The sequence below is a fragment of the Chelonoidis abingdonii genome, chromosome 3 (genome assembly GCF_003597395.2).
Source record: "Chelonoidis abingdonii isolate Lonesome George chromosome 3, CheloAbing_2.0, whole genome shotgun sequence".
Classification (NCBI taxonomy): Eukaryota; Metazoa; Chordata; order Testudines; family Testudinidae; genus Chelonoidis; species Chelonoidis abingdonii.
In genome coordinates this window covers 112702149-112729558 of record NC_133771.1, presented here as the reverse complement: position 1 = coordinate 112729558, position 27410 = coordinate 112702149, and the positions used below count along the sequence as shown (strand labels likewise).

Here is a 27410-nt window from a genome sequence, read left to right as displayed (position 1 = left end):
TGAATCCCTTCGTGTTTGGCTAGGGAAAATAAAGGGTAACATTTTCCAAACTACATTAAGTACCATTTTCAAGAGAGGTGATTTAGGCTCTTAGCAGCCTAAATCTCATTGAAAGTCAATATGATTTTGGATCCTAAGTGCCCAATACACTTTTGAAAATGAGACTTAGGAGCCTCAGTTACGTTAGAATTTTTGAAAATGTTATCCAAAGTTTTTTAATTTGGTGAGAAGTTGCAGCACAACTGCTAATATAATTGCTGTCAAGAGTTTTGACTGTCTCATGGATATCTTAGTAAAGGCCATTATAATTGAGAGCATATAGAATTAATAGTAAGGAATAAGAGATTATCCATAATAACTGATTATTTAATGTAGAAAATCACTGTTTTGTTCTAGATATTAATGTAAAAATACCTAGTGATTGTTTGATATGGGCAGTAAAGTATCTTGACAGTGTTTTGGATTCTGAGTTGAAAAATTTGCACTGCAGTTCTTTTTGAATGAATGATGGCCAAATGATACAAGAAAGGCAGAAGATGCAGCACAAAGTATTATACAAAGATTATGGCCAAGATAGCTGTGAACTGTCCCAAGAAATAATGCCCAGGGCACAGATGAAAAAAATCACATCAGTTTTTTTGGGTTGACATTTTATTTCAGACAAACATTGTATGCAGGTGTGTTAGGGTGAGATGCTTCATTTGAGTATCTCTGGATTAATTTGAAATTGTTTACTTTATCCCCCACTAATATGCTAAAGGAGTTCGTAAATTAAAAGATGCCAAGTGAAAGATAAAGATTGTATAGCATTTTATAGTCAGTGCTTCTCTTTAAGCTTAATCCTTGTATTGCAGTGTTAAAATTTACAGACAGCTTGTAATTGCAGTAGTTTATTTAAACCATCTATTTGTGGTTATGGCTGCTGAGGAAGTTTAAACTTCAACGTTCCCCAGCCATCTAATACCAGCACATTGACTTCAGGTCTCTTGTAAGAATATCTAAATGTAGGCTGTTGAATAATCCCTTTGGGGGCCCTGTAACTATTTTTATGCCTGGATATGCGTCATCAGTGGGTATTTTCTCTGGTGACTAGCTTACATCAGTAGGTCTCCTACCATACATTCTATCAGTGAGTGAGTTATGATTGATGGGAATCACGGTCGCTGTTTAGCTTTTATCTGTGACCTCAAATAATGGACAACAGGAATTTCCAGGCTGTTAAATTCTTTGAATGACTGAAGATACGGAATTGCAGTGCTGATAAACAGAGGTAGTACTGAGATATTATTCACTGGAAGAGGGGAGCGAAAGGGGGGAGGAGGAGGTTCCTTATCTGAAAGGCGGTAAATCCAGCTCTATTGCTTTGCTGTTAGTGGAACGGTATGCTTCCCAACCCCAAAGAAAGTAGCTGTCCTGGAGAATTGTCAAACATGATGCACTGAATAACTCTGCATGGCTTTCTAGTGATGTATGCCTGACTGTAGAAGCATAATTTAAATGTGTTTAATTAGCTGATCTTTAGGGCAGTTTGTCAGTCTGGTTTTATCCCGGGGGCACATGCTGTTTGCAGCTGTACCAAGGGAAATGCTGTGGAATTTGAAGTAGATTTTTTTCTTTTTTAATAGTTCGGAATAGGGGATGGATTAATCGGTAAATTTAATCTAGAAGTTATCTGGACTAAATCTAAAGGTGCAGTAGGTTAGGTGCTTTTAAGGTTACGTTGCACTTTCCACACTGACCCACTGAGATTGTGGTAGCAGTTCATTTCCTGATCTTAAATACTTTCTGTTATAGAAATGAGTATGATGAATGCATGTAATGATTTATCTCCCTTATTTTCTTTCACTGTACCTTTCCCACCTCCTCTGTCTCTGACATGTGTAAATGAGGCTGCAGTGTAGTTGTGAGATTGTGTCAGCATCATTCTGTGATAATTTAACAGCTCGAGCCGGCTCTTGATAGTGAGACACTTTCCTTTTCTTCTTTTCTCTCTTTTGTGCTTACTCCTTTTGGCACAGATGTGACCAGCAGATACAATATTCAGCTCCTCCTGAAGGCTGGCTCAGAGACCTGGCAAACCCTTTTGCTGACAGTCGGACTTTTCAGGGCATGGCAGTGAGGTGCACAGAAACATAGGGTGGGTGCAATATAAAGAACTGTGCAGCTAGTTGATTAAAATTATTTTTGTTTATCAAACTATATAATATAAGGGATGGTAGGTAGCTGGCTCTGAATTCCTTGTGGGGGATTGTTTCTGCTGCCATATGGCCCCTATGCATGGTCTGCCCCTATTCGTTTTGGTGCTGTTTGTTTTTCAGCATTCTCAGCTAACAGCCACATGATTTCTGGGCAGGATTTTAAGACTTTAAGCTTTCAGAGGAAAAATGTGATCTTGATTTTTATTTCTTTGTGGTGTTTAGATGTTGCTTGTAATTATTAGAACTGGGAGCACTGGCTGTTGAGAGTCTGAAAGGACAGGAAATAGGAAGGAGTGGGGAGGAGTTGAGGAGGTAGAGTGAGAGTTACAGAGGTGCAGCAGCAGCTTGGTAAAGAGGTTTCCACTTTAAAAATAAAGTCCTGTTAAAGTTTGTTAGTACCTTGCCTGGTTGATACAACATTTTTGGCGACGAGGATGGATCTTCTGCCTCTGAACCCACATGCACCCTTTCTGCAAAGCCCAGGTGAGCCTCCAATTGCTTTTACTGCCTGGATCCATATGTTTGAGATTTATCTACTTGCAGTCAGTGCTACAGAGATTTCTGAAGTAAGAAAGCATGCTCTGCTAATCCACTGCCTTGGAGCAGAAGGGCAGTGAATATTTTACACTTTTCCCCTGCAGATGATAAATATGAGACTGCACTCGCTGCTTTAAAGAACTTTTTTGTGCCAAAAGTGAATGTAGTAGCTAATCACTACAGATTTCGCCAGCATGAGCAGAAACCAAGGGAGACTATAATGCAGTACATTGGTTCCCTGAGCAGTCTGATTGTAACTTGTGACTTTGGGAATATGGCAGATGAGATGATTAGAGACCAGCTCATTGAGAAAACAACCATGCTTTGTGTAAGAGAACACTTACTTCTAGAACCACAACTTACACTAGAAAAAGCAATAACCATTGCTACTCAGATTGTCAGCTACAGCCGAAGCCAAAATAATGAGCAGGGATACAGGAGGCACAGTCCAGGCTGTGACTCCTTTTTCAGAAAAGTTCACTATCGCTGCAGACAAACAATTGCAGGGGAAAACTAATGAAAAGTTACTGAATCAGCAAATGCAAAATACAGTAAAAGCATGCTTTCACTGTGGATCCTCACAACACCTTGCAAGCTACATAGGATATCCAGCAAAAGTAGTTCAGTGCAATCATTGCAAAAAGATTGGACATTTTCCTAAAGTATGTTGCAGTAGCCAGTTCAGTCAACAGGTTCATGCAGTTACAGTACCAGATGTTACTGTGCTGAGTGTGGACAAAACCACTACTGCACATATTCCAGAACAGATAACGTGCACTGTAAACATTTCCGCCATACCCTCGGGCAAATCATACTTGATTCAGCTAATGCTGGACACTGGCTCAGCAGTATCTATACTACCTGATTCCATCTATTTGCATTACTTTAAAGATGTGCCTCTTACTGAACCCAAACTTCAGTTGGTGTGCTGTTTGAAAAACCATATTCCAGTACATGGCTGCCTGCCAGCAATAGTTATTTTTAAATCTCAGGGTAGTTAATGGATGAATTGATCTTCCTCAGCAAAGCACTCTTGCGATACACACATCAGTTTCAGCTGGGACCCAACACCAGGTTGAGGAGAAACTCGGCTGTGCTCATGGGTTACTGCATAAAGTTAAAATGCAGAATAATGTGATGCCTGTATGACAGAAATTACGGCGCTTACCATTTTCAGTCAGGGAAGCTGTTTCAGAGGAACTTAGAAAACGTGTTCGAAAGGACATTATTGAAGAGATTAACACCTCAGAATGGGTTTCACCTATAATAGTGACGCAAAAGAAGGGTGGAGGCATTCACCTTTGTGTGAACTTAAGGGAGCCAAATAATGCTATTGTGATTGACAGCCATCCTCTTTCTCACATAGAAGTATTTGCAGACCTCCGTGGAGCAAAGATGTTTTCTACTCTTGATTTGCAGAGCACATACACCAGGTTATGTTGCATGAAGACAGCAGAGACCTCACAGCATTTATTACACACGAGGGACTATATCGTTTTAAACATGTTCCCTACGGTCTCGCATCAGACCCAACTGCCTTCCAAAAAATGATGCCATTGATTCTGAAGAATCAACATGGAGTTCAGGGCTATTTGGATGATATTATCATGTTTGGAAATACTACTGAGGAGCATGACAATAACCTGCAGTCTGTACTAAACTGCATCAGAAAAGCAGACCTCAAGTTCAATAGGTCCAAAAGCAAATTTAGACAAACTGAACTCTCCTTTCTGGGGCATACAGTTTCACAGGCTGAACTAAAATCTGGTCCAGATCATATCCTGGCAATTTCAAATGCTCCTCCTTCAACAGATTTGCAGACTTTACATTCCTTCTCAGATCTTACCTCTTGGTATGCAAAATTCATTCCCAATTATGCTTCTGTCATTGAACTGTTACGAGAATTACTACGGAGAAGTTCAACCTTAGTGTGGACAATGGATTCACAATCTGGTTTTGAAACTGTGAAAGACTTGATTGTACATAGTCCAGTACTTACACTATTCAGTCCTGCATTGTCCACAATTGTAACTACTGATGCTTCTGATTATGGACTTGGGGCTGTCCTCACACAGCTTCATGAGGACAATGCAGAGAGGACTGTTGCATTTGCTTCAAGGACACTAAGTAATGCTGAGAGAAAATATTCTGCAGTCGAAAAAGAAGCCCTTGCTTGTGTCTGGTCTACTGAAAAATGGAGAACTTACCTATAGGGCTGCACATTCAAGTTTCACGCAGCCCTTTGACGACGTTGCTCACCATGAAAGGACTGGGAAGAGCAGGATGTCATACTGCTAGATGGTCTGCAAGACTACTCTCTTTCAATTATGAACTGGACTATAAGCCTGGAAACAAAAATGTGGTAGCTGATTGCCTTTCTCGCCTGCCTTTGCCTTCACCAGATGGTCCACCGGAGGATGAGGATGTAGTAGTTGTGCTTATTACAAACACTCTTACTGCAGTTACAAGAGAACAATTTCAAGCTGCTTGTTCAGCATGTCCAGTTCAACAAAAACTACGAGAATTTCTGACAAAGAGATGGCCCGGTAACCCTAAAAACCTTGACCCAGTTTTGCTGCCCTATTTTAGAGTTCGGGATGAACTTCCTTTGCTCGATGGCTGTGTGCTACGAAGTACACACCGGTTACTTGTGCCAGAAGAATTACAGTCAAAACTCATACACCTGGCACACGATACTCATCAAGGAATTGTCAGAACCAAACAACAACTATGGGATCTGTATTGGTGGCCAGGGATGGACTCTCAAACTGAAGCACCCATAAAATCCTATGTCATTTGCCAAATGCATGATAAGACAGCAGTGACATGTACCTCTCCATTACAGCCTGTTCCTCTTCCTGAATCTGCATGGGAAAAAGTGGTGATTGACATTGTAGGACCCTTTGATACTGCTCCAATTGACTGTCGTTATGCCATCACTTTAATAGACTATTTCAGTGAATCGCAAATCTCTTCTGCTGCAGTAATTAAGTTCCTCTCTTCAGTTTTTAGCAAGGAAGGTAACCCCAAAGAACTGGTTTCGGATAAAGGTAGTCAATTTACTTCCCTGGAGTTTGAAATTTTTCTAGCAGAGAGGAACATTTTACACAGAAGTTCATCCTTATCTTACTCTCAAGGGGAAATTGAATGGTTTAACAGAAGTTTGAAAGAGAGTTTGCAAACGGCTAAACTGGAAGGGCGATTGTGGATACCCTTCACTAATGATTTCTTGCAAGCATACTGGGCTATGATATGCCACAACGTAAAGATCACCTGCAGAGTTACTGCATGGGAAAGAGATGAATACTAAACTGAACATTGCTGGATTGTTAAAGGCATGACCTGATGCCCCAACCGAGGATGATGTGAGAAAAACAGTTGAACGGAACCAAGCAAAGTGTAAGACTTTCACAGACGAGCGGTGGGGTGCTAAGGAGCCAAAGTTTGAATATGATTCCTTTGTTAGAATATGAAAACCTGGAATTTTACACAAAGGGGACCATAAATTCACAGCTCCTCTTAAAATCATAGAGAAGAAGGGACCTTACATCTATCAACTTTCTGATGGGCGGATATGGAATGCTTCTTCTCTTGCACCTGCCTATGCACCAAGAGCAGATTATGCCAACACCCAGTCTGCATTGGATGACTTCACCGTAGTATCAACACAAGACATTGCATTGGAACCGGGGCTTGAGAGACGGCCTGTCAGACCCAGACGACCACCTGTCTGGACTAGAGACTATGTTATGTAGTATCTACAGTGTTTTCAGTGTAATATTTCTGCCAATAGTATAGCGTCTTGTTTCCTATTTGTTCCTGAGATTAGAACAACGTTTATTTTAATTGGGAGAGTTTCTTAAGAGAGGAGGGAATGTGGTGTTTAGATGTTGCGTTTAATTATTAGAACTGGGAGCACTGGCTGTTGGGAGTCTGAAAGGACAGGAAAGAGGAAGGAGGCGGGAGGAGTTGGGGAGGCAGAGTGAGAGTTACAGAGTGTGCAGCAGCAGCTTGGTGAAGAGGTTTCCACTTTAAAAATAAAGTCCTGAAAAAGTTTGTTAGTACTTTGCCTGGTTGATACAACATTCTCCTGCAAATCTTTTCTTTCTAATTTAGCACACCAGTGATTGGTCAGTGAAACTAGATTTCCTGTGCTAGTTAATTAACAGTCCCAATGATTATTTGACTAATTAGTTATGATAAAGCTAGAACTGAACATGTTGTTGCAACATAGGTGCCCTCACTCTGTGATGAAGCAGGCCATGTATATTGCACCTGAACACTCAGCACAAATAGATGCATGTAATGACATGGCCAGTGTCTCTAAATCTGCTTTCATATCAGTTGGTATTGGTTAGGAGAGGCATTCATTAGAAATACCAGCAAGTGAAGTGGCAATTTTACAGTCACTTCAGTAGGATTTTGTGACTCATGACAAGCTAGTTATATAATTCAGAATCTATAAACTGTTAAGCACAAAAAGCTTGATAAGTCTTTGAGTCATTTGCAGTAGAATTCACTGAACTCTCCTGGGATGATGCACTTAGAATGTTTGTGAATGCTACTTTTTGGTGATTATTTACTGAAACTTGCCAAGAATCTTTACTAACCAGCTTCACTTTAATATCTGTGGGAAAGTCACATAGTTAATGAAAATTCTTTCCCCCTCTTGTGCCCCCACATGGATTGTTATAATATTTTATGGTATTTTTGCAAAAGCTCAGTATCACAATCCAGAAGAATTATATAGACATTCAAAAATATTTTGACAAGGGTTGTAAGTTTTGCAGAAAATAAATGTTAGCAAATTGTTTATGGGTTCCTGTTTCTCAGTGCAGAGCTATGTGTAAGAATAAAGGTTGGAGTCCATTTTGACATGTAGTAATATGTAGGTGTAACTCCCTATGTCTTGTTACAGGATGTCATTCTAGGGATGAATACTAATTTAGGCCTTGATCTTGCAATAAACTTATTGCAGATGGATCCTTGTGCCCACTGATTGCAGTGGACTCTGTGGATAAGGAGGTCCACTTGCACACAGTTCATTGTAGGATTAGGGCGTTGGTGGTGAAAACCTTGTCTCCTTGGGAGAACCTATCTGTGTTCAGTGATGATACTTAAAATCTTGCCAGTCATTTTAGAAAATACCTCGCTAAATATTTCATCTTAATATTTACATTATTTTGCATATTCCCTATAGGGAATACTGTGGACACTGAGGTAACTATCTAATGAGCTAAGACAGAATTGACAGGTGCTTTAGGGCAGTATTTCTCAGTGGATCAGCCCCAGTCCCTGAGATGTCACTGATGCAATTTAGGAAGGCAGCAAACAGGTCCTTGGTATCAAAAAGGTTGAGAAACACTGCTTTAGGGTGACCACTGTATCTTGTAATAATATTATAAGCAAACTGGTTTTTTGTTTTAATGTTTAAATGGCTCCTTCTATGCACACAGCTGTAGCTGCTATCCTTTGGGATGGAAAACAGAAAGCTGAATATGCCAGGTTAATAATATCAGGTGCTGAATTCTAAAATTGTTTTGGATAAGTTTCAAAATTATAAGGGGAGTTAAGCTCTGGAATAGGCTTCCGAGCAAGGTTGTGGAATCCCCATCATTGGAGTTTTTTAAGAACAGGTTGGACAACTCCTCTCAGGGATGATCTAGGTTTACTTGGTCCTGCCTCAGCACAGGGGGCAGGACTTGACCTCTGAAGGTCCCTTCCAGCCTACATTTCTATGATTCTATGTATCTGTTAATTAAGTTTTTGGCAATCCAATCCTGTAACTCCTACCCACTCAGTTAGTCTTATGAAAGTCTATGTGATCTCTTGCAGTAGAAACAACTGCACAGATAAGTAAGGGCTTCAGGATCGGGCCCCAAATGTCAAGGAAACTTTCTGTGAGCCTGTTCATCCAAGCTTTATTATACACCTGCATATAAATGATAAAAGGAGGCAGAAATCTCCATTTTTGTTAAGTGGAAAAAAATACAGTACTGAATCATTCCTTTTTCCAATTCCTTATTTTTGTAATGATACTGCTTTACTGTACTGCTTTTGGTCGTTTTTTCCTCCATTTTTGCTAAACTTAATAAGAACATCAAAATGTATATTAAGAATCTGTTATTTCCCCACACACACCTCAAAATACAGTACAAAACAAAGTGTTTGTTTAAAAAGTGTATTGAATTTTCCCACCTATGTTTCCTTTATGGTACTTGAAAGTTTTCTGGTAACATAATCAATACACCTTGAGCCCTGGTCATGGAAGCTGACCCGCTCTGGAGAACAGAACACATGTGACGACTCAGTGATTTTAGCAGAGTTACCTGAAGATTCAAGGGGTCTATCTGCATGGATCACCTTTCAGGATTGGAGTTTTAGCCTTCCCAGAATCATGGAAATGGAAGACTGGAAGGAACCTGAGGCTCGAGGGATCATCTGGTCCACCCCATCCTCCCACCCCAGCTTCTGAGGCAGGACCGAGTAAACTTGTAGCATCCCTTACATGTATTTGTCTAACCTGTTCTTAAAAATGTCCAATGACAGGGATTCCATCACAGCCATAGGTAACCTATTCTAGTGCTTAACTGTGGTTTTAATAAGACGGTTACAAATGAACACGATCATAAGCTTTTGCATTCCTAGAAGTGGTTAAGTCGCTACTTAGCCTCATGCTTCAGAATGCCCTTAAGCTATGCAGCTGACTCATGTCAACAGCATATCTTGACTTGAATGAATGTTTTCATTGATTTGTAAACAGCGATGTCTCCTCCAAACAGGCCCTCTTCACTGAAGGCAGTGGGGCAAGGAGGGCCTCAGGCAGGATGGATCTTTTGTTACGTCTGGAATTCTTTGTATTGTGTGCAGTGTGTGCCCTGTGTATCCTCTTTACTCCTGAGAGGACTGAGGCACCCAGGGTGCTTGTTGAAACAATATATATTGATTAGCTGTCACTGTGATATAATTCCCAACAAATATCATGCACTAGAGCAGTTGTACTGCACATGGGGTCATAGTACAATGAGTCCCAGGTAACATTGAAATTAAATGCATATAATTAGGGCCCTACCAAAATCGCAGCCATGAAAAATGTGTCACGGACAGTGAGATCTGGTCTTCCCCTGTGAAATCTGGTTTTCTGTGTGCTTTTACCCTATATTATACAGATTTCATGGGGACGACCAGCATTTCTCAAATTGGGGGTCCTGACCCAAAAGGGAGTTGCAGGAGGGGTCGCAAGGTTATTTTAGGGTGAGTTACAGTATTGGCACCCTTACTTTTGTGCTGCCTTCAGAGCTGGGTGACTGGAGAGTGGCGGCTCTTGGCTGGGCGCGCAGCCAGCAGCAATGCAGAAGTAAGAGTGGCAATTCCATGGGAAAAAAATCTCCATGCCGCTCTTACTTCTGCGCTGCTGCCTTCTGAGCTAGGCGGGCAGAGAGTAGCAGCTGCTGACTGAGCACCCACATCTGCAGGCAGCAGCGCAGAAGTAAGAGTGGCAATACCATACCATGCCATCTTTACTTTTGCACTGCTGCTGGCAGCAGCTCTGCCTTCAGAGCTGGGCTCCTGGCCAGCAGCTGCCGCTCTCCAGCTACCCAGCTCTGAAGCCAGTAATGGTAGCATTCCTGCAACCCACCCTACAATAACCTTGCGAACCGCCAAAACTCCTTTTTGGGTTAGGACCCCTAGAATTACAACTCTGAAATTTCAGATTTAAATAGCTAAAATCGTGAAATTTACCATTTTCAAAATCATATGATCATGAAATTGACTAAAATGGACCATGAATTTGGTAGGGCCCTACTTAAAATTAGAATTTTTTTTCCTAATATCTAATCTAAATCTCCCTTGCTGCAGGTTAAGCGTATTACTTCTTGTCCATCCTTCTGTGGACAGGGAGAACAATTTATCACCATCCTGTTTGTAACAACTCTTAACATATTTGAAGACTATCAGGTCTCCCCTCAGTCTTCTTTTCTCAAGACTAAACATGCCCAGTTTTTTTAACCTTTCCTCATAGATCAGGTTTTCTAAACCTTCTATCATTTTTCTTGCTTTCCTCTGGACTCTCTTCAATTTATCCACGTTTCCTAAAGCATGGCAGCCAGAATTGGATACCGTATTCCAGCTGAGGCCGCACTTCTCTGTCAGAGGGGGAAGAGAGGATTTGAACAAGGTTCTCCCACCTGTCAGGAGAGTGCTCTAACCACTGAGCTATGGGATATTCTAATGTTGGGCTCCCTCGGTGTCTCCTGTTGAAACTGTTACACTCTGGATAAATAATGGAGTGATTCGAGCAGGGGGACTGAACCCAAGATCTCAAACAACTGGACTACAGAGTCATTCTCATTCTCACTCTCTAAGCCAGTGGTGGGCAACCTGCTGGCTGGACGCAGCCCATCAGGGCAATCTGCTGGCAGGCCATGAGACAGTTTGTTTACAGGCATGGCCACCTGCAGCTTCCAGTGGCTGCGGTTCACCGTTCCTGGCCAATGGGAGCTGCGGGAAGCAGTGCAGGCCGCAGGGACACGTTGGTGTAAAATGATCATGTTATAGCCAGAGTCACCAGATGCTGCTGTTACACATAATCTTACAAAGTCTTTTTAGTAGCTTGTGAAAAGCTGTTATATTGTTGTTAGCTTTTTGTGTGTGTGTTGTAGGAAGCTGTTGCAAACGGCAAGAGGGTTTGGCCTTTGCCTTAATCTCCCTAAGGAGTCAATTTTTGGTGCAGAGTAACTTTCTGGGAATCAGCCTTTGGAGTTTAGGCTGGGATTTCTGAAAGCTTTTGTTTGTGATCACCTCTCTGTTCAGGGACTAATGTATTCAGTATAGATAAATAAGCTTCGCTAAGAAAATAAGTTGATTGCACATCACATATTGTGCCTCCAGTTGGAAACCAACTCACAAGGCCGTGACATCTGGTACTCTTCAGAAGGACGATGATACCATTCTGATTTGGTTGTGTTTTAGGCTCGCTTTGGACGAATATGAATGATTATGCAAGATGTAAGGTTGTGGAGAGTCAGGCCCTCAGGTTTCAGTAAGACAAAAAAATCATTTACTGCGGTTGGAGTTCTTATTGGAAATAAGAAAGAAGAGGAGTTATGCTGCAAGGGGGTGCAAAAATATTTAATATCTGCATGGCTAACACGAGGAGAGAGTGACGGTGAATTAGATTACACTAGTATAATGAAATGGTGTAAAATGAATAAGGATCCATTTTTCTGGGGTTGATGTATAGAGCTGCTTCTCTAGTAGATTTCCATCTTCCAGAGCTCAATATTATATCATTAAAGCTACTAATATAGCCACTGTGTTGCTGATTCAAAGATCGCCTTTCTTTCAAATAGGAAAGTTGGCCTGTTTTCACTCTCTTGATCAAGTGCTCAGTCCTGCTCCCACTGGAGATTTGCCATTGACTACAACAGGCACACAGCCTGGCCCTATATCAGAGGATCAGAGTTCTCCTTTTAATTAAGCTTTTTTATAAGGTACATCTTTCCACTTTGATTGGTTTTAAATTAAATATCATTCTGTGTGAGTACTTCAAAGCTGTGAACACCCAGGAGGGAGTGGTAATCTTCAGAGAGTGTAAGGAGGTGTTATAAGCGGTGAAACTGAGCAAAAGGAATCTTAAAAGTTGCCATATCCGAAAAAAATTCCTACTGGTGAAATCTGTTGGACAGCGGAGTAGCCTCCCAAAGCAAGTCATGGAAGCTTTATCATTTGAGTACTTCAAAAATAATCTGGACAAAGCATTGGAAAGCATAGTATAAAGAATATTCCTATATTGGCTGGGAGATGAGTAGTAAGTGGTCTCCCTTACAATTTCTATGATTCTGTGCTCACTCTTTCAAAAATAGATATTTTTTCACTTCCAGAGAAACTCATTCCCTTTCCCCTTCCTCTGCATCGTGACCCACCTGTCTTCCTCTTAAAAATATTTGTATTTTCACTTGAAAGGGATTTTAATTTTTAAACTGCAAATTTGATGGGGTTTCTAATAATTTAAATAGTTTTTGCATTTATGGCCAAGTCCAGCCATTGTTCTACTTGTGAATTTCCCAAAGAAGATAATGGGAATCTTGCACAAAAATTGGTAGCAGGGTATGGTTATACAATATCCACTTCTAAGAGGCCTGATTAATAGCCACACATTACAGTCTGGTGATCATGAGAACTGAACTTGAGTAGCTCTGGTTTCTGTTGAAGCTACAATCTAGATTTGGCAGGAATTAATAGTCATACCCACCATGCTATAATTTAAATGCGCAGACACATGGGATTTGCAACTTCATTTTGTTTGTTCTGGTCTGACTTTTATAAATGTGTTAGCTTTCAATTGCAAGTTTACTGATAACATGAGTCTTATAAGAAAGTGTTATTGGAACCACATATTCAGATCCAAACCATGTACTAACAGTAAAATGAATAATGAACCTGTTTTAAAATGCACTGTTAAAAAATACAGTTGTTCCTTTTGTATCACTACAGCCAATATTCCCCCATGGACTTCTAACAATTTCTCCAGAAATTTACTGCATCGGCTGTTTAAGTGATACCAAAAGTTTGTTTCACAATTGCAGTCTCTTTCAGGAATCTCCTTTTTCCCCATTATAAAAATTGATAATGGGATGTAGGAATGGAAAATCAGAGGTATGTTAAAAGAGTTCTGCATTCCTCCCAACCAGTCACTAGACTAGGCTTGAAATCCTAACATCTGTTTGGAAAACACGGGCACTGTGTTGTTTAAGTAGGGTTTATGTTAAGGGTGAACTGCTTGCTTTGAGCTCATTGTGCCTGCCAAAGGAGCACAGATTTTAACCTTCCCTTTGTGGGCTCTTGCAGTAACGTGGCAGCACCACAGGGAGCCTAGACTTTGGTGGTGGGTGCAGGGCTGACGCCAGACACCAGCACAGCAAGCAGATGCTTGGGGCGACCAACGCAACGGGGCGGCCAAAGAATGAAGTGGCAGTGGTTGCGGCTTTTTTTTTTTTTTTCTGCTGCATGGAGCGGCAGAAGTGCTGGACCTGGCCTTGGGTTTAAGTCTAAAATCAGTTCAGCTGTCTGTTTTTAGTTAAAGAACCAGGGCTGCCCTGGGGGGGGGGGGGAAAGGGGGCAGAAGGAAGTGCACTGCACGTCAGCAGCAACAGACAGAAAAACAGAAGGCAGGGGAATCGCTGCCAGCCCTGGCTGTTCTCTCCAATTTCTTTCTTCAGATTTACACAAAAACAAAATGTGACAAACTGAAATGAGATGCAGCTTGAACTTTTGTTCTGAAGCACATCAAAGAGGCACTGAAACACTGACTTTGAAGTCAGAATTGTGCTCTTTTCTGTAACCCATTCCAGAGACGAAATTGTAAACTTTTATATTGGCTTTTAAGGTAAATCCTTAATTGTTTGTTTTAACAGTAATAATCATTAGGAGCATAATCTGGATTATATTACATTATTGTGTCTGCAGTAAGTGGAGATTTGCTTTCTTCTAAAGAGAGAAAGGAGATTCCATGTGAACAAGAGAGATGATTACAGAGGTTGTCAATAAAAAGGCCATTGTGTTTGTGGAGTTTGCTGTTGCATTCAGCAAATGGCAATTATAGAAATGTCATCTTTCGGTGTGTGATAGGTTATCATCATGCAAATGCTTTGGGATTGCAGTTGTTCAAAAGTGTAATTTACCTTCTCACGAGGGCTGCCGGGGAGGGGGGGTAGTGGGGCAATTTGCCTCAGACCCCGGGCCCTGCAGAGGCCCCCATGGGAATATAGTATTCTATAGTATTGAATTTTTTTTATGGAAGAGGCCCCTGAAATTGCTTTGCCCTAAGCCCCGTGAATCCCCTGGGCAGCCCTGCTCCTCACAGCTATTTTAAAGCAAACAAAACTAAGTGTCAGGCAGTGGTGAAGGGAGGTTGTAAAGCAATGAATGTTAGTCTGTATACCCCCCTCCCCACCACTGAAGAGAAGAACAGCAAATGTATCAAGGTACAACTTGAGGTAATTTGTACTATGTCTTTTCAATGGATGAACTGGGAATGCCATTTTAACACAGCAGGGAAGCCAGCCCTCTCTCCCAATGCTTAAACACAGTTAATGTGCTGCTGTGTTCTGACACTTGCAAATTGAAAGCGATGTATTTATTTTGTCAGTTTGCCTTCTTTTGTACTGGATTACTTATCCTCTGCATGCCTTTGTAAACTGGTTCATATATTTCCATTTCTTTCGTCGTCTTATGCATCTTTCATTTAAGGGCATACCTTGCTCTCAGTCTTCAATAAATGGCAGCTCCAGTGTGACATGACGGTAAAATATGGCCTCTGGCGTTAGTGAGTGGACTTGTTTGCAGGTGTCTGGTTTTTGGTTTGCCTGGAGGAGGTGATTCCTTTCATCTTGCGTTGTTGCTCCCATTTTGAACTATAAAGAGTTTGTGGTGTTTGTAGGGTGAAAATTGAGCATCAAGATTTTTAAGGATATGGGTTTTTTCTTGCTTCTGTGATTGATTAATGACATTATCTTAGCTGTTTTTTGTCATTTGACTAAAATATTATCCTTCCTATGATCAAAGTGGCTTTTGTCATAGCCGTGGCCTTGAAGATTCTTTGTGTGCCCCAAACTCCCATTCACAGCACTGAGAGATTTGGGTGCTTGTGCAACGCAGGATGATGGTCTTTGTGGTAACAACTCTGAGGTCTTTGGGCTATGGGTTTGGATCTCTTCTTTGTATGGTAAACACACGGGAACATTTCTAGCTGAATATTCCTTTTACAGCATTAAAACCACTGTGTCCCCGTACTGCCTCTTTATCATGCTCCCCAGGAGTAGCTAAAGTGCATTATCAAAAAGACTCACTGGGATGTTATATTTTCTGGAGCAAGACAGGACGAAAGAGGCTAAAAGAAGAATGTTGATTTGAAAGGTTTATGAAATCACCCTCCTTTTCAATTAGTTTACACAGACGGCTGTCTGGATTGCTGTTTTGTCCTTGCTTAATCGCAGCTGTTTATGGAAAAATTGTTGCTTTATGGAAGTGAATCCAAAGACTCGTGTTATTGTTTCACTTGCTGGAGATCTTCACGTTATTCTGGGCACACAAGTACTTGGCCTGAAACTGAGATTAATTACTAAACCCATGGTGAATAATTAACTATTTGACTAGTTCCCAAGTTCTGTACTCATTGGGCTAGAAATGATTTCCCAGACTTCTGAAGATAACAGAGGTTATTCCTGGTTTCACAATGTCCTCATTGTTACTGACTTGTATTGTGACATCAGCTGATACCTAAGCAAGTCTGGTCCAGCTTCTCATACAAACCACTTCCTGGGGTTTTCTCGGGTAATGGCAGTGATTCAAAAGATACCGCAATGCCTCAGAGTACTTCTTGTTGTACGTTGCACTGAGACTTTATGACGGGGAACAATGAGGTTCTAAGGAAAGAGCTTTGCTTTGGTGCTATTAAAACACACTTTTCTTCTTGTCTTTACTTAAAATTTTGCTGCATACTGTTCAACAAGTGTGGATGTTTTCAAATCCCTTCTTATACGTAAGCAGTAGTTATTGCAGATCGTGTGTATGCATGGACATATGCACATGTGTATACGTATATTAGACAGGAACCTGAACCTAACAACCGGATAAAAAGATCACTGAATTTTGGATCTGGGTGCAAACTTTGTGGCTATTCCCTATTTCTGTTACCACAACGAAATGGGAACCAACCAAAATTATTAAGCAAATCAAATACAGATCATGGTACTTTGTAGCACCACAAAGTGCTTTAGAAAGGTTAATTGATGAAGCCTCCAAACATCTCTGTGGAATAGGGGTGTAGGTAAATATTATTATCCCCATATTGCAAACTGAGGCCTAGGACTGCTAAGCAGTTTGCCCAGGTCCTACAGCAAGTATATGTGAGAGTGTAAGAGCTGGGAATAGAATCCAGTGCATGCCCTAAATACAGATTCTAGCAATGATCAATACTTATAAATTAGTCTTGGTTCACTCCTTTCAGTGAAGCTAGTGGTGAATTTTTAGATTCTGATCACGTTCAGGATGGTTCTTTGTAATTTCAGTGTTATCTTACAGAACAAGTTAATCTTCACAGAGTACTTTTTTCCCCTCTCAGATCTTCTTCCCTTTCTTATTTTGTGACTTTTTGCACTACATTATCTGGGAAATATGAATCTCATATATGGATAATTAATGAGGATGGTCAAATATATTCAGATAAAACATGAAACAACCTGAACCCTCACCTTACCCTTAAACTGGACCCAAATCAAGTTGTTTATGATGTCCAGAAATGTGTAGTTAATGTTATTGTTGTTTGTTTTCATTTTTGTGCTCTTTCAAGCTCCTTGATTCCTGCCAGAGCCAGAAGGTCTGGAAATCTTGTGAGAAAACCTCTTCTTTTTGAGATTAGCCACTTGGGGTTGCAGACCCATGAGGTTTGGATTATCTGAGTAACTGTAAGAACTAAAACAATGTAAAATTTGAGATTCATCATTTCTAGTAGCAAAGATGATAATTTAGCACTGTAACGTCAATAAATTTGCCCTGTGCAGGAATAACCCACATGCGAGGAATGGAAACTCTTGATGTTCAGTTTGCCAGGTTTCCTTCTGAGTCTACCTTTGAGAGGGTAGGGGAGATTTCACCCACTGTGGTAATCTGAGGATCTCAGGACATCTGCTGACTTCACTGCTGCCTGGCCCCTAGCTCCCAGGGTCCTAGTTACTTAGCTCACTTGACATTTGCCGTGGCTATTGGAAACTCCCTTTAAACTCTGTGGTTATTTACCCCAACTTCCCTTTTGGTTTTATGAGGGAAAACCCAGTCGCCCTTCTGCTTCCTTGTCTTCTCCTCCCAGTCCATGGTGTTTGTATTAGCAAGAACTGCGCAGGGATCTGGAATCTGGCCTTTTATAATTTAGGATTCTCATTTTCTTTAAACCAATGTTTGTTCTTAAAAACCTTCTTGAATAAATGACTGTCAGTAAATAGTAGCATATCTGTCTTATCTAGTCTGTAAAGGAAGTTGACTTTAGTTGCATGTGGCTCCTGATCCCTCCACCCCCAATTGTCAACTTTTCACTCATCCTTGTAAGTTTCCCATTTAGGATCAGGTTGTAAGGCAGACAGCTTGGGATGTGCATATCAGAAAAATAGTTTTCAGTCCAAGATCTACATGCCTCCCAAAATATCTCTCAGTTCTTACAGAAAATAACATTTAACCCCCTCCCTCAAATTTAACTGGAACATTAGCTACCAAAGTTTCCATAGTCTTAAAAATGAGGGGGGAGTGTTGTTCAGAGGCAAGTTACTTATTTGCAAATAAAGGTTCGTGGTTCAATAAGATGTGTGGCAGCATTTATTAATTGGGGCCTTTACACTATACAATAAGGTTATTAATTTAAATCTCCTAACTTTATTCTTTGTTTTTAGATTTATCCTAAACTCAAACCTTGTTGAACCAGTGGATTAAAGATGTGGATTTGTGTGTGCACTTACAGTCTGTTAGAAACCATAACTGTTTCAGTAATAGTAAAGTTGTGACAGACTGCACACTGACCAGCATCAAATTTTATCTGATAGGGCCATTTTTTGCCCAATTTAAAATCACTGAAAACAGGAGTTTACCGTGAAATTGCTGACATGGCATTAACTGTAAGGATATGAATGCGTCACTGTAGTGCACACTTATCTCTGTCATTCACACCCAGAATTGAGTTATGCAGCATGCAATTTCCAAAGGTGAGACCACCTTTTTGTTCTGTGTTTGTACAGCTCTACTAAATACCTTGAAAGATTTGACCTGTTCTTATTCCCTAGTTGTAAAGCAAAAGTAAGTGGTCGGGGTTAGTATTATTTTACTGTAGATAAAGTGCTTGTAATCTATAGAAGTGCATTTATGTGGTTCCGTGTTAGTGATGGTGGGACAGACACGGATGACTCTTCACTACTGTGAGATTGTTTATCATCAGGTCATTTTAGGAATAAAGGGAAGTGTTAGCTGGCATTGCCAGGCTTTTTAAGTGTATGTTTTGTTAATATAGAACTTGTACATGCTCTGAGTAGTGAACCACAAGCTGCAGATGGAGCCAACTGAGAGGAAGGAATTTGTCTGCTGTACAGTAAAAGGAAGTATTTGCTGTGTTATTATAGTACATGGCCTTTTGCCATCTTTGATAAAGTATTTAAATGTTGTGCACCCAAAGTCTGCTGCCCTTCTGACCCATCATCAATCATCAGCTGGACAGCGAGGCTGGATGAAACAGTAGCTCCATAGTAGATCCATTGTTTAAGCTTTGCACAAATTTTCTGAAAACGGAAATTGTAGACAAAATAGCTTCTTGAAACACTGGATGATGCAGCGTATCATAGTATGCCTTCTTTAATATATACCTTTTCTGGCTCCCTTCTGGACCATTGCATGCAGGCAGAAACATTAGAAATTTATGGGCTTGAACTTCATTCTGATGAATTTCATTGCCTGTGAGTGAGACAAGGATTTGGGCGGGGGGGGGGGGGATTTGTAAGAAAAAGAAAAGACATTTACAATAATTCTGCATTGTGGCCATATTTTTATATGTAGCTCATAAGCAGCCCCTTTAATATTTTTAAAACTGTTCGTCGACAGTGCTTATAACACTGAATATGCCCATGACTGTTCTAGGTTATTTTGCAGTGTTTTCCCTTTTAATCTCTCCTTAGTAGTTAAGAGTGACATACTGGAGATTCAATCAACTCCAGTAAAAAAGCCAACTATGCACGGCTGTATTTTATTCTCTTAAATTAATAGAAACAATTGTAGATACAGCTCCCAAATGGAAAAGCTTTCTCTTTAGTCCAAGTCTTTTATGGTTTACAATTGAAAGTTGCACAAGTATCACCTAAGGTGTGAATTTAAACCATTATAATATACTAAACTGGCACAAAGTGTGTGTAGCCAGTCTTATTTAAGAGGGGTTATTTTTTGGTTTAGCTTAAATCGATTGGGAATAAGTTTTAATTGAACTGAAATAAAAGTGTTGATACAGGGGTTTGCACCAATTTAACTGTAGTGGTTTAAAAACTAATTTAAGTTATACCTGTGCAACATTCTGATGTGGAGAAAGACAGAGATACCCATTCCTCGAGAGGTTTTTCACACTTCACCATAAGTAATGCTAAAATCCTGAACCCCAGGCACCAGCCACGACTAATTGGGCCTGGGCACTAGGGAAAGGAGCAGGGCGGGGATGGATTTGAGAGAGTACCCCCAGGCAGGCGAGTGATTACAGAGCTACTCCACAGAAGCTACTGAGGCTGAAGTAACCTACTCTGTGTGAGGCACTTACCAGGATTCCTGCAGGGAAATCTATGCAGTGTAAGATCTCTTTACCAGCCCTTCTCTGTTCCACCCCTGCCCTGCCTCCTCTGGCCCTTGTGTGCTACTCTGAAGGAGGATGCATGGAGCAGAATTCTATGCTTTGCTGAATTCTCTCCAGCATAAAGAACAAAGTTGTCGGGTACATGCATCTTTTCTGTAATAACTGGCTTAGGAAGAAAGCTACTAGTATCAATGTTAATTGCTCCCTGATTTATGCCATCAGTCCATATATTTGAGACTCGCTCTTCTATTTGCAGAACAGACTACAGCAATTTGTGATAAAAACTGTGATAAAGGGAGCAACCATGCATGGCAGCTTGTAGATGGGAGGGCACACGCTATCACTTTTCTGTGGCGGCTATAGCTGACTCAGGGAAGACAGTTCAAAGCTGTATATTTTTGTTTGTTTTTAGTACCCAGTTGTGTTTATGAAATAGCTGTACGTCGCTGTATACTGATCTTTATTTTTTTCCTGATGAGGAAGAGTAAAAGGACAGTGGTTTCCTCATATTTATTGCGCATTATATCTGTTGTAGTTTGATTGCCTTTGAGCAACATTAAAGTAAAAATTAAGGGTTTGATTCTTTAATTTACTCCAAATTTATACAAGTCTAATTCCATTAATTACTCAGAATTTACAGTCATGTATGTGAGGGGAATTAAGCCCTAAATGAAATAATAGCAATATCAAGTGAGCAGACCTTGATTATTACACTGAGTGGTGCAGATAGTTTTCAATGTTTTCACATGCAAGTTTTTGACATACTTGCCAGGACTAATCTGGATTGAGGATTGTTAAATCTGTAACCCATTGAATACTGTTGACTGTCTCTGCCAGGTGGAATGGTTTAGGAGATTTGCCTCTCTGCAATCATGTTTTCTGGGTATGGGTTTCATGAGATGATGTGAGAGAGGAAATTTACTGATTACCATACTTACAAGGAAGGAAAGGGCCATTCATTTTTACAAATAGATTTTAGGTTGTATAAAGCTCAGGTATCTTACTGTTCCTGGAACCCCTTCAGGCTATTAACCGCTAAATCTAACATGATTCACATGTACAAAAAGATGAATTCTAAAGGAGATTATAATCAGTATTCTGAGGAGGAATCCAATATTCTGTATGAGTCTACTGTACATGCTATGTTGCATGTCTCTATCATTACAGGTGTTCAGATACTAGATAGATACATTAGATTTGATTACTTTGAGCTGTTGCTTCATTTCACAGTATTTCTAGTTTTCAGTGTTCTGTACTATTCTATTCCTGTTTATAAATCTTTTAAGTGTGTTCATTAAAAAAGTAATTAAATTGTCATCATAATGTATAGTATGCCTGAAGTCAGTCATCTAATTAAACTGAAAGAGTAGAGAGATAGTAGCTTCATAAGCATTTATTAAGTACTACAGTATTAATTATGCAGGGCTTCTGAACCAAGTAAAAGAGGAAGGAATAGAAACACCAACTGAAAAAGGTTTTCCCTTGCTGCCCTTCTCAATGTAATAATCTGAGACACCCCCTACTCACTAGTTAGTAACATAGCACTACTGCTTTCTTTTGGTTAATTTTTAATGATATTATTGATTTTTTTTAATGACTGTTATTCACAGCATTTTCCTGTAATAGTTTTGACAAAAAAATGGTCCTTCTCAGGTATCTCTAAAAATGTGAGTAGAACTAGAATATATGTTTAAAAATATGGTGTTAGATAGAATATACATTATGGGCTTGATTCCGATTTCTCACTTCTACAAGTGGAATTCCATTAGCTACAATGGAGTTAATTCTGATTGGCAAAGGGGAAATTAAGATCAGAATCAGGCCCTATGAAAGGCCCAATTGTAAGTATATCAAAACAATGAACTTGTGATACGAGGCCATCTTTAACTCACCATGTTTTGACAGGTTGGTGTATTAAGAATGTGTGTATGATTTGTTTCACAATAGGAGGAGATCAGAAAGGAACAAAAGCCTTAAGTTAGAATTTCTTGTTTGTTTTGTGTTGTATTATAGATTTTAACACATTGAAATAATCTTTTCTTCACACTTTCCTTATGATGTATTCCACTTTGTTTTTTGGGCACTTCATTTCAGTCTTAGGTGGGGTGGGGTTCATGTATAGATCTCTGATACAAAGTGACCCTGTACAGCCATAATGATTTATTGTGGCATAGAGGGTCTAATCCCACAGCTACTCTGTGCATGGAACTTTGGTTGATTTAAAATGAGCCATCAGTTTTGAGAGAGAGCGAGAATGTAATTACTTCAGGCGAAAGATTGGTAAGCGTTCAAAACAAAAATAAATTTTAAATTGTGCATCTCAGTTCAGTGCTAAGTGCTCCTTTGAGAGTCCTGTAAAAGAAAGTCCTTTGTACTTTTCAACAAACAGATGCAGCAACCCATGTCTCTCCACAAATGGGCCGTAATTCTCTTTTGGACAGGTCACTTCTGAGGATAAGAGGTCATTTTTTCAAAACTAGTAAGCTGATAGGCAAATGGCAAAAGCCACAATAGTATTGCCATGGTCAGTTTGAGTGTAAGTGTTTGGAAACCTGGCTGCACAAGGATCAGTGAATCTAGAATTTGTTAAATGGGAGCACATTGGCAACAATCTAGCAGCAGCATCTGAAAGTTGTGGGCCTTAGTTATTTGCGAACTGTGAGCCTTATCCAGTAGTCTTTACTCTGGCAAAACTTGGAATGTGGAATTGGACTATAAATCCTGTGAAGAACGTGTTCCTTTTTATCTTCATTTTGATAGGCTGCACTAAATTGGAAAACCAACCAAGCAATCCCACAACCCCCAAATTTGCCTGTGGATGATCAAGGGAATTAGGATAGTTTTTATGTACAGAAAATAAAATTAAAATTGAATAAATTTGTCAGTGAGCAGTGCAGTATTCTGTGTCATCATTCACCTGTATCCATTTGTTTTGGGATGCAGAGCACTGTGCGCTAAGGCCCCAATCTAGCAAAGGGCTTAGTTTTATGCACATGACTTCAGTGGTCTAGTCACCTGCTGAAAGTTAAACATGTGCTTAAGTGATTTGCTGGATTGGGACCTATGATCCTATCCTGCATCTGCTGAAGTCAATAGGAGTTTTGCTACTTACTGCAGTGGGTGCAGGATCAGACCATAAATAAGAGATTCACTGATGATAAGAGATGGATGTTCACCCTATGTGGAACTGAGAATATTATTCATAGATAGATTCCGAGGCCACAAGGGACCTCTGTGATCTAGCTTGACATTTTGTGTAACACAGTCATTGACAGCTCTTGATCTCAGTGATTGTGATAGCAATGTTTCCTCATACTCTTGTTCAGTCACTATCATCACCACTTCAGGTCAGTACCAGGGCATCTTGACATAAGGAAAATAACTTGAGGGTTTACTGGAAAAAAAGGGGGGAGGAGAAGGAAGACTGAGTAAAGGATGTCAGCCTAACGGAGGTCTTGGATGACACGTACAAGTAGGGGTATACAGTGCATGTTGTGGTCAGTGAGCCTGTGTTCTGAGCTGTGCTCTGGAGGCTTAACGCTTGTCTGTTTGCATCGGACTTTACAGCTATCTCTGTAATAAATAAACTGCTCATGCCATGCTGTTGTTTAGCATGTTTGCAGGTTTTTACACTACCAGCATGCAGAGGTACAGCAGTCACCCTTCTCAGCTGATTGCTGAGGCAGCTCCATGAAAACCATGGAAAAAAGGCCCACCCTTGCTTTTATGGATTCTGAAAACACGCTGGCTATGTATTATGGCACAGCTTTTTTCGACAATTGTGAAATCCACCACTCAGGCGTCCTCTCTCAATTTCATCTTCAAAAGGAGACCAATAATTATTTCCTTTTACTATCAGCTTTTTTCACTACCACTTAGTTTATTTATGTATTTTTATTGGTTAAATGCATCTATCCTATGCTGTAGCCACATAATTCATTGAAAGTCCCAAACTTTGGGACTTGCATCATGATCTTAATTTATTTAAGTTCTGTGTTGATTTATTTTTTAAATTTTTATTGTTATATGCAAAATTAATGTAAACCTTTAACACAGGGCTCTGGAAATATTAACTAATCCTCACAGTGCCCCTAATGAGAGAGGAATTATTACCATCATTTCATGGGCGGAGAAACTGGGACACAGAAATGTTAGGGCCAAGGTTTTCAAATGTGGGTGCCTAGACTGAGGGATATAAAGCCAGATTTAGGCACAGAAATTAGTGGCCTGATTTTGAAAGCACGTTGACTTCAGTAGCAGTTATGGGCCTCACCCTCTCATAAAATAAGGCCATTTCTTTGGGTGCCTAACTATAGATACCCACCTCTGAAAGTTTTGGCCTCATGACTGCCTACTCAGTGGCAGGCCTAGGATTAGAACTCATCCGTCCTGTGTGCACACTCAGGTAGCCTAAGCCACCTCTCTTGGAGTTAGATTTATGCAGTGGGAAAGAGGAAAAATTAACTTGCATCAACACACATGAAACCTCCATCTCAATGCATTATATGTGTAAATGTGTATTCTATTTATTACATGGTTTTTGACTTACCAAAATCATAGAATCATAGAATATCAAGGTTGGAAGGGACCTCAGGAGGTCATCTAGTCCCACCCCCTGCTCAAAGCAGGACCAATCCCCAACTAAATCATCCCAGCCAGGGCTTTGTCAAGCCTGACCTTAAAAACCTCTAAGGAAGGAGATTCCACCACCTCCCTAGGGAACCCATTCCAGTGCTTCACCACCCTCCTAGTGAAAAAGTTTTTCCTAATATCCAACCTAAACCTCCCCCACTGCAACTTGAGACCGTTACTCCTTGTTCTGTCATCTGCCACCACTGAGAACGGCCTAGCTCCATCCTCTTTGGAACCTCCTTTCAGGTAGTTGAAAGCAGCTATCAAATCCCCCATCATTTTTCTCTTCTGCAGTATATATTCAATTTTTAATACATATATGAATTAATGATAAAAATGGTAATATGATTTTACCTCATATATCAGTAAAGATTTTAAAATTTTATTTCTAATGAGTGATTATCTGGCCAAAATTGCAATTTTGAATGGTAATAGCATTTATTTCTATAATCTGAGTGGCTTTGGATCATTTTCCTTCAATGGAATGCATCAACATGGGAAGAAAGATGGTCTCATGGTTACAAGGCTCAGCAGATTGTATGTGAGCTTGAGCAGGTCACTTACTTTCTCTGTGCCTGAGATTCCCATTTGGGGTATGGAGATTGCTAATTCCTCAACCTCTCAGGGGTGTCCTGAGCGTTAACATGAGTGAGATGATGAGTGTCATATAAAATGTAGACAGGTAGAAGTTTCTCCTTCACATCTGGATAAAAGTTTTCTGGAGTCACAGAAAGTGCCTTACAAAATAGGAGTATCAAAACATGCATCTGAGTGAATGTGTATCAATTTAGAATACACAGTTTAAAAAGAGCATCCTGTATGGATGTTATCCATTATGGGTAGATAGAAATATTGCTAGGAAAAAAAGGACAGATTCAATGATAGATCTCAGTACATACATGGATGGCAGACCTGTGTGATGTCCAGCCCCCATGTAACATGCAGGGCTGGATTTATAACTTACGTGCCTGGAGGCACAGCATCTTCAGTGCTCTCCCCCCTCCACCTCTCGCCTACAGCTGACCTTCATGTCTTCTATAGAAAATGAAACGAGAAGAAATATAAATGATATTTTAAATATTTATTCAATACAATAACAAAAATACATGTAACTAAAACAATCACCTAGGTAGCAGATAGGTGCTACTTTACTGCACATGCACATATTTCTTCCTTGACTTCTGCTCCACAAACGCACTAATGATATCCTCACAGTCTGTGTCTTTTAAAAGTTCTCCTTCAGCAGTTAGAAAGGTTCCGGCTTCTGATCGTCAGGAGCACCTCAGGGCTTTACACCTGGGGGGAGCGCTGGAGCTCAGGGTTTCAGCCCCATGGCTCTGCTGCTGGTTTCACTCACGCAGGGGGCACTGAGGCTCCGGGCTTCAGCCGCAGGGCTCCTTTCCTGGCTTCAGTCCCATCGGGGACATCAGGGCTCGGGGTTTTAGCTACGAGCGCAGCACTGGTTTCAGCCCAATGCTCCCCCTGTTGCTAAAGCCCTGAGCCCCATTGTGCCATTCCCCTGCTGCAACCTCAGTTTTCCTCTGTGATATCTTCTAGTTGTAAGGTGGCCCTAACTGTGTTCTGTCTCATTTTTCTCTTTTTGATTAGCTTTTGAGCGTAGGCCCTCCTGTTGGCCCAGACCTTGGGTAATTAAGGAGATAGATCTTTGAAAGATGTCAGAGCAGAGCGCAGGGGCAAAGATTGCTTAAAAACCTTTCTTTGTGATCTCCTAATCCATGAAGCAGCCAGGGGTTAGTATGAGCCACAGCGTAATATGAAGCAGCCACAGGATCCACATTTAGGGAGTCCTCAGCCATCCATTTAGGGTACCTTTAAGGATTATTTGTATTTCAAGCAACATAGAGGGGTCTCAGCATTCAGTGGCATCTGAGTTTTGGGGTTTAGCTAAAAAGTAAAGAGCTGGTGGGATGAGAACTCACAGCCAGTCATGTTCCCCTCATGATCTCCCAGTGGGAGGATAGTTGATGGAGACAGGGCTAGGCTCACATGTATTCTGTTACTAGCTTCATAAGATCCTAGTGGTGATAACAGTTTGCCCCTTTAAGAAATACTGCCCTTTAAAAAACACTGCACTATATTAAGATTTGACAACAGTGTAATGAAGTTGGGTGGTTATTGACAGATGGAGATGGAGATAGCACACAGCCTTTTAGTGCCATTTATTTTATTCCAGCTTGAAAATCATATGTGCCAAGGAACAGCAGGACTGTACATTGGCTAGAACAATATTTGTGAGCCAGGAAAGCTAGAGTTATACTTGTGTGTTATTGCTGAAGTTATGATTCTCATGCCAAGTATTGCACATTAGACAATTATTATGTAGGGAGTTGCCTGAATGAACTTCCCGGTAATCCTGCCATATGTGCCCTCACTGTGGTGGTGTGGAAATCAAGTCTGTCCATCTCAACTTTTCTAACCCTGTCACTGCTGTAGCTCTTAGACAGCAGCAGCTTTGTTTGAAAAAAGACATAGCAGGCAAGTCAGTCTGCACTGCCATATGCTTTCGCATCACACGCTTGCTGTGTTATTCAGTAGGGAATGGTTGAAATCCCTTTGCAAAAGGATATGGAAACCTCTCTTGTCAGTACAATCTCAGGAGTCCTCCACCCCTATGCTAAACATAGCCCTTTATTTGAGATTATTCTCCAGGT

General features: G+C 40.5%; 1 protein-coding gene across 9 annotated transcripts in view; it reads left to right on the top strand.

Annotated features, from left to right (window-relative positions):
• Positions 1–27410, top strand: part of HIVEP2 (HIVEP zinc finger 2) — a 217229-nt gene that overhangs the window by 99083 nt on the left and 90736 nt on the right. Inside the window, exon 1 of one of the 9 annotated variants that reach the window (XM_032794868.2) lies at positions 1213–1270. The exons of the other annotated variants lie outside the window; for them this stretch is intronic. The gene's annotated coding sequence lies outside the window, so the exon portion shown is untranslated. Of the gene's footprint in view, positions 1–1212; positions 1271–27410 lie in introns of those variants that run through there. 9 annotated transcript variants of the gene reach the window in all.